Source organism: Pinus tabuliformis, chromosome 9 (assembly GCF_031772625.1).
Source record: "Pinus tabuliformis cultivar Carrire ecotype Pingquan chromosome 9, CPIR1, whole genome shotgun sequence".
In the NCBI taxonomy this organism is placed as follows: Eukaryota; Viridiplantae; Streptophyta; class Pinopsida; order Pinales; family Pinaceae; genus Pinus; species Pinus tabuliformis.
In genome coordinates this window covers 1744859240-1744867453 of record NC_142307.1, presented here as the reverse complement: position 1 = coordinate 1744867453, position 8214 = coordinate 1744859240, and the positions used below count along the sequence as shown (strand labels likewise).

General features: G+C 40.5%; 1 pseudogene; it reads left to right on the top strand.

Moving 5' to 3' along the window:
* Nucleotides 1-2438: 2438 nt before the first annotated feature.
* LOC149155686 (phytochrome-associated serine/threonine-protein phosphatase 3 pseudogene) lies at nt 2439-2897 on the top strand (annotated as a pseudogene).
* Nucleotides 2898-8214: the final 5317 nt, after the last annotated feature.

The following is an 8214-nucleotide window of genomic DNA, read 5'->3' as shown; positions in this document are numbered from 1 at the left end:
TACTGCTTGAGTAATTTGCATTGCCAGTCCCAGTACTCAGACTCTGATTCAGACGAGGGGTTGCCTGAGGACATGCAACATTTTTAGCTGGGGGGGATGTTAGGACTCCACTATGTACCATTTTTGCTATATATTTTGACATCACTTTACTCTTAAAACCATGAACCTCAATGTCTTTATCATTCACTTTATCCCAAGGTATATAGAAACCTCTTCTTTATTATATGGTTAATCTGTCTTACATTTAATTCCATAATACTCTTATATTTTATCAATTATTGAAGTGCATTGTTGCTAACACAAGTCAAAGATCGCAGATAAGTTATATGCCTTGTTGGGAACGAGCGGCCGTTGCTGAAACAGCTGACTTCGTTGCTGAAACAGCCGACTCCGTTGCTGAAACAGCTGGTCCCGTTGCTGAAACAGCTGGTCCCGATGCTGAAACAGCTAACTCAGTTGCTGAAACAGCCGTCAAGCACGCAAATCCCGTTATGCGTAATTTGCGATTCTGGAAGAACTTTTTGTGGATAATAGCAGCAGCCCGAAGATACGGTTACCTGGATTACCTTGAAGATAGCACTTATGTTGTCTCGGTTGTAACAGTATCTCTTTTTAAGAAAGAACAGAATAGTCTTGTTTTGAACAGAATCAAGATATTCGCTCTTGTGTAAATTGTAAATGATGTCTCCTCTTTAAAAAGAGGAGACATCATCATTAGAGGGGGATCGAACTGTAATTCATAGAACAGCATTGTGTGAGACAGGAGCTAGTCTCCTTTTTGTAATGTATCAGTTTCTTGACAGATGAATAAAGACTTGTTTTGAGCGTTCCAGTTTAATTCTTTCTCCTGGGGAATCTTGTGAGAAGGAAAGGGCCCGCCTTCCTCACAAGATCCACCCCTTTTGTTTCTGTAGTTGTTTATTTCTTTATGTATTTGTATTTTCTTTAATTTTGTTGCTGAAACACTAGTTACATGGTTTGCGATACTCTGTTTCTTAGCGCTACATGTATTGAATGCACGAGTGGATGATGAGAGCATGTGCTGAAGATCCCTGCACGAAGGGATAGGGTCTTGCTCCCATTGATTGCTTTCTTTTACCTGCAGTGTGATTAGAAACAAGAGGACAAGTGCTGAAGGTTCCTGTTCCTGGGAATAGGGTCTTGACCTCTTGAGGCTACTTCTTTTACAGTGTGATTAGTGCCAGGCAGCAGGTGCTGAAGTTCCCACCAAGGAATAGGGTCCTGTTCCTGCTATGGTTGAATGATTTCTTTCCTTATAGATTTATTTTCCTTTGCTGTAACAGAGAAATCGTTTCTGCTATAACTTAATTGACTTCGGCTTTAATTAAGTAGAGTGTAAATTGATAGATTGATGAATGTGTGTCTTTCTTTTACTACAACATTGAGCTGCTTTTGAAATTGAGCATATCCAGTGCGCTATTACCTTTGGAATAAAAAGACCTTCTCGGGTTGACAATTTATGTGGAGCTCGAATTGTGAAAACAATTAGAGCGGCCAACACTTGGCTCTAGTCAATTTCTCAAAAATTACAAGGTAACTTTCAAAATTTGACTTTTACAATGATGCCCTTGCAAAACTTGGTAAACAAAAGTTACCCCCCCTCAAAGTAAAATTACTTTGAGTTACAATGTGATGATCCCAAATTAAAATAAAAAAGAACTTCTTGAAAAAATTACCCAACACACCTTATTTCTCCAAAAACATTATTTTTCAAATAATATAAAATTCCTTATCTCTCCAATTTACAAATTACACACAAGAGAAAAATCCTTATCACTCCATTAACATTGGTATTCTTTTAAACTCCTTCATTTAAAATACCTTTGTAAAAATCTTAAACCTGAATTAAAAAATTCATTCTTCTTTGTCTTCCTGCCATTGTCGCAATTTTCTGCGCAGATCCACTTGCGCTCTCATTGGATATCATATAATAATCCATTTCCCTATAACCAGTGCTTTTGTAAACCTTTAACAATTATAGAAAGAATAGTAAACACAGTGTCAGTTTAAATCTTTAAAATCTGCTCTGAGCAGAATGCCTTGAAATCTTTTAGTGTTCAAGCTCTGGTGGCCTGTTCCTCATTAGATGGGCTCTCAAGGCTTAGTTGGTAGGCTAGCTTTGCTGCCTTCACTAGCTTCGCTGGCTTTGCTGGCTTCACTGGCTTCACTGGCTTTGCTGGCTAGTAGGTTGGAAACACTGGCTTCGCTTTTTTTTGGTGCTGAAACAACTCTTGGGCCTACTGCCAAAGGGCTAGAGGCCGAACTCTTACAGTTAAAGTGACTTTCTTGGTGTTTTTCACAGTGGAAATATGGTCTGCCAAGTCTCCATTTTCATTGATGCTCTGCAATCTGAGAGAAATAGAGATTGATCCGATCTGGAGATTCGAACGCGGGTTGCTGGAAATCTAAATTTCTTCATGTCCAGTCCTCCGGAATTTAGTAGTGATGGAGTTGGACCTTTAACAATTACAGAGGACAAACTTAAGCTTCCGTGCGATTACGTGAAGGAGATACTGGTGGAGGAATCTAATATACAACCTATTCATAGTCTAGTGACAGTGTGTGGAGACATCCATGGACAATTTCATGATCTAATGAAACTTTTCCAGATTGGACGTCAGGTGTCGGATACAAATTATATATTTATGGGAGATTTTGTCGATAGAGGATACAACAACATTGAAGTATTCATGATTCTTTTATTATTAAAAGCAAGATATCCAGCTCATATAAAAGTTTTGCTTGGGAATCATGAAAGTAGAGGCACGAACAACATTGCTTCTATTTTTGCATGGACACGTGGGCTTGCACATAGGGTAAAACTAGATGGAAATGCAAGGCTACTTGAATTTGCAGAGAAGCTGGAAGTTGCTTGAGTAGGAACTGTTGAGGCCAGAAAAAATGACAAAAGACTTGACAGAAGTTTGGTAAAAGTTGAAGCCAAGAAAATAATAGAAATTCAAGACACAGCGATTTTGATAATAATTCAAAAAATTGATTTTCAGATTTAAAAATCTAAAATCAATAAAATAATAAAATTTATTCTCTTTTGAACAAAAGCTTGACAAATTTCATACCAATCATTCGCTGAACAATTCAATGGAGTTTTCCACAACCTTTTAGAGCTGGAATCTCCTCTTCACATCCATTGCAACATTACTAGAGCTCTGATACCATAATAATGGCAGAAATGTCCTCAGACACGTAATTTTATTAATCAGAAAAAAACAATTACATATTTGATTTTGCAAGAGTTTACACACGAACAACCAAACACTCTTGCAATGAGCTATTTATAAGCTCAATGTCCTAACTACCTCTAATTATGGATCACTTATTAAATAACAAGTGTCCATTTACAATAAATGCTATTCAAACCATCTAGCTAACAAATCTCCTAAAATAGAGCCTAAGATACGACACATTTGGAGAGTCATATCTTGTTATAACAATATACTAATTCTAAAAGTCTCCATAAAATAATTAAGCATTCTAGAATAATAATTATTAATTTAATATCTTAAATTAATAATTATTTTATTCAACTTTATAACCTATGATAATATTTTATTTTTGGATCATCTAATAATTATAAGGTGACATCTTTCTAGAAACAAACTCTTGCCTCCATAGCATTTGGGTACACTTCTCGGGCTCCTCTGTCTAACTCATCTGATAGCAAGCACACCATTGTCTTGAGTGCAACCAGACCAGCAACATACTTGTGCATGGTGTCTGCAATGATCACCAAGTCTGGGCTAGTGGATATGCGCATCAACTCATCAAAGTACGAGTCAAACTCCAGTCGGACCTGTAACTTTGTCTTAGCTTGGGTGAGTCTCCCAATAGATGGGATCGCATGTGCATGTGCGGCAACATCCATACTCCTCAATACCTATGCATGGGAAGCTTGTAGACTAGCGATGAGTTGCAACAGATCATCATAGTTCCAAATCTGACTCTGGATGCGTGCCTTCATCTCGACTTCTTTGGGCTTCATCATCTTAGGCAAGTGTAGTGGGGCTCCCTTATATCTCATTGTCCTTGTTTGCATGTAATAAAAAACAACATGCATGTTTGACAAGATACAAGCTCTCCCTGCACATCACTGCTGCCAACTGTTGATATGGACAAATTCCTTATACATGGTACCAAACTTGGAATACAATGTTTGCATGACTGTGTCAAGGGACAATACTTCATCCAGTATTGCCTTCTTCAACTCTACTCCGGCAGATACTGTAACCAATTCTCCTCCCTACTTGGCCATCTGTAATTCCTTAGCCATTGGCTTGTTCTCAGCTATCAGGAAATGAACACTCGAGCTAGTTGGTTCGGCATATGATCTAGTAGTATCGGCCAATGTTGCTGGATTTTTGCATACATCAAACATGATCACTCGTTCCTCAAATTGTGCAAGAGATTTGTGATCTTCTAGAGTCGACACTTTGCGATACTGCACAAATTTGTGTTGGGACTCATTGAATGAGATGTTGTGCATCTCCTCCTCTGAATTATCTCCAAGGATCTCAATGTCTCCTTGGTCGCTTGGGACTTGCTTCGCTTCTGGATCCGGTGAAGCTGGTGGGTTGACCTCTTGGTTGTGACGCATGAGATCAATGTCTTGCTCTAACTCATGTTGCTCCATGTTCGTATCCATCTGCTCAAGTGCTTGTTCAATCTCTTGAGCAAAGTCCTGCTCCTGGGATGGCTCACCATGTCTGCCTGATGCCCACTATTCAGATGAGTCAACTACCTGTATGGGCACAGTTTCATCTGTTTGTACATGTTGCGCCCCCTGCTGTACCTGCTCCTAGTTCATTTCCTTCTCCTGTCTATGCAGCTCTTGTTCCTTTCAGAGTTTCTTCTTCAATTCATGAAACTCCTTCTATGGTTCCTCCATTATTTGTTTTTCTCTCTGCCTTTGTGCATTCATATTATCGTGTTGTCTCCTCTTCACCTCTATTTCCAAAGCTTCTTTCTGCACAAGTGGGTATGCTCGGAACATGCAGCTTTGTTCATCCTCCATGCTATTGGAAATCTTCCTCTTGCCCTTGTCTCACACTGGTATGTTTACCTCTACTGTTATTTCAGTTGGTGCTCTCCAAGATGCTACTTCACGCTGCTTCACTAACCATTCCACAGTGAAGCCGACTGGTTCATTGGGTCTGGAGAAGCTATGACAATATCTCCATGGGTCTTCCTCTTCCTAATGACATGCCTCATGGGTACAAGTAAATTGTACTCTCGTGCAGTGGTATTTCACAAGACAATGCGGGTCATGCGGATTATAACTTCAGGCGTCGAATGGATATTTCTTCATCTCCTCTGCTTCGACATCCGGATGCTTGAAATTTCATATCTTGTATAACCCGATCTGCAATGGAAGAGTGGGCCAACGTGCCTTCTTCTTCCAGTGTAGCCTAGCTGACAATCCTGCTGAGATGCGATATGATACTTCCTACATGATGAGCTTGCCAAGGCAAACTTCGACAGAACATGCAGAGGGTTCTCTACATTCTACATCCATATGAAGGTGTTGGATGATGAGGCATACCAATCTTCTATATCGATTAGTGCCTCCATTGTTGCCTTTGACATGCAAGGTGGATCTTGTTCAAATATCATCCCATACACCGAGGTGAAAAAATGATTAGACAACTGTGTGATAGCTCCTCTGAAGCTGCATTTAGACAACATATTGCAATAAGTGTTCACAGAGGTCTTTGTCGATGTCCATGCCCACTTCATTCCTGGGAACTCTTGACAGTCACAAATTTCATCGAAGATGTAAGCGAACATGTAGATTTGTGCCTGCTTACCTTTGGGCAGCTATCAAGCTCTTGTTACCTGTTCCTTCAGCTGGTGAGCCAACATGTTGAACCAGTTGCATGCTTTTCCTTCTCTCGCCAGTTGTCCATACAAGTAACATGCAAAGATGACCAAGTATTTATACACCTTCTGCAGTATCTTCATCTTGTAGACTTGGTTGGGTGTCATCTTGAATTTGGCTAGCTCCTTCACCCAGTTCTTCAAGATATCTCTGGAGTTGGCATTGCTGCTGGGTATGCTGAAGGGTGTCTCCATGGTGATCACTAGCTTTGACATATGATACATTTGCTCATAATCCTGTGCCCTAAAGGTTGCAATCTTTGTCTTGCTGACACTACTAAATGTCACCATCTCAGGGTCAATGTGAGAGACGATCCAATGTATCATGTCCATGCATGGGAGCATGGGATACCTACATGCAATCTGGTACAAGCCAGACTTGTGGATGTTCACATAGACCTGGCAGTCTTCGAGGTCTTCCCCAAATGTGCCTGCAAATGCATCATTGACCTCTTGCCATTTCAGCTTAATGTCATTTTCTACAATCTCTTGGTGTCTTCATAGATCGGAAAACTCATAGATGCTCGTTAATCTGCTGCTCCAGTTGTACTTTTGTCAGTGTCCTTTAATCCTACTCTCTTGGAGGACATTGATCCTGAAATGTTCAGAGACAGATGAACACCTGCTAGATATGGAGACATAGCGACATGCATGGCAAGAAATCTATCAACTAAAACTAAAGCAAACTTGAGGAACGACATACAACATACTTGGGGATTGATTGGAAAGGATTGCACAATTCTTCATAGGAGGCCGGGAGATTGGCTACCAGAACTGCGAAAAAGGTAGTCTAGGCTGTCTGGAGGCTGGCTGGCTGCTAGAATTGCACAATGCGCAATCCAGGTTAGCCTGCTAGCTACTGGAATTACGCAATGCGTAATTTTTTCTAGCAAGGGTTGCAGGCCCAATGAATGCATTGCGCAATTTTCTAGGCCAATAGTCACTATCTCTCATAATTGCGCAATGCAAGACTAGAGGATAGTCACTTGGCATAAATGCACGTTTTTTGAGAGGAAGGCAGAGCCTTCCCTCTCAGGATTGTGCAATGTTGTCTTGGTGAGGTAGAGTCCGGGCCAAGGTTTTCCAGACCTGCCGACGGGCAACTGAAAGTAAGTGTGAATGTGGATGCATGGCAATACTAAGTGTAAGCAGGAGTGAATGATCATGCATGCAAACGGTGAATGAAAGATTCCAAATCAACGACCATTCGTGCAAAATAGTGTCATGCATGCGACAATAGTGAGATGTTAATGAAAACTAAAATAGTGCTAGTACAAGCTAATAAGGATGAAAATGATAGAAGGCGTTTGTAGAATTCAAGCAAACAACACTCACATAAGACAAAACACAAAAAGTGACAAAAATGTTGCAAAAGACAAGTTAAGAGGACTTACCTGTAAATAGCTGAGCTATATGTGTCGAAGATTCCTGGAGGTGTTGTGGGATGTTAGAGCTCCAAGATCGATGTGAATAAGTGAGCTCTAAAGCACTGAATAAATAAGTTTGAGGCTCATGATGCACATGCTAAAAATCTAGGAAATAATGACACTTGGAGGAAAGATTCTAAAACGATCTTTACATGTAACCTCCAGCTGCTAAAAATAGCTCCCTAAAATCTAGGGATACTTTTTTCATGTTGCCTTTTTTTATTTTGGGAAAAAGCAGCCCATGCATGCAAGTCAAGTTTTCTCGGTCCTGAGTGGAACCAGTCAACCCAATGGCACATGCAACAACCCACTTGACTAGAGGGAAAATTTGCGCATTTCTGGGAGGGAGCTGGGCTGGCTGCCCAAAAGGATTGCACAATTTCTAGGATGATCAATTGACTGTTGCCCATAATTGTGCAATTTATGGGCTGAGTAGTCCTGCTGGGAAAGATTGTGCAGTTTTTCTAGTGAAGGTTGACAGGCAGAATTGCACAATTCTGGAGCCCAACAGGCTGCCAGATAGGATTGCGCAAATTTTAGAGGGAAGGTTGGTTCCCCTCCAGAATTGCACAATTTATTGAGGGAACTACTAAGTGTGCAGGTGGACCAAGTCTAGCGAAACAACCTATAAGGGGGATGCCGGAAGCTATCATGCACAGGCTGTCATGCTGCTAGAAAACCACCGAAACTTGTGTACTTGACAGTGCAAGACATGGTGCTAAGGATGGGTTGTAGGGAGGCTCCAAAACAAAGCTAAGGGAAAATTTTGGAGCGTGGTTGTAGCCACTACAATAGGAGCATAAGTTGTATGTTAATTTGATTAAGTGATCATTTTGTCAAATGAAAATACATTATTTGGGACACATACTTTTAG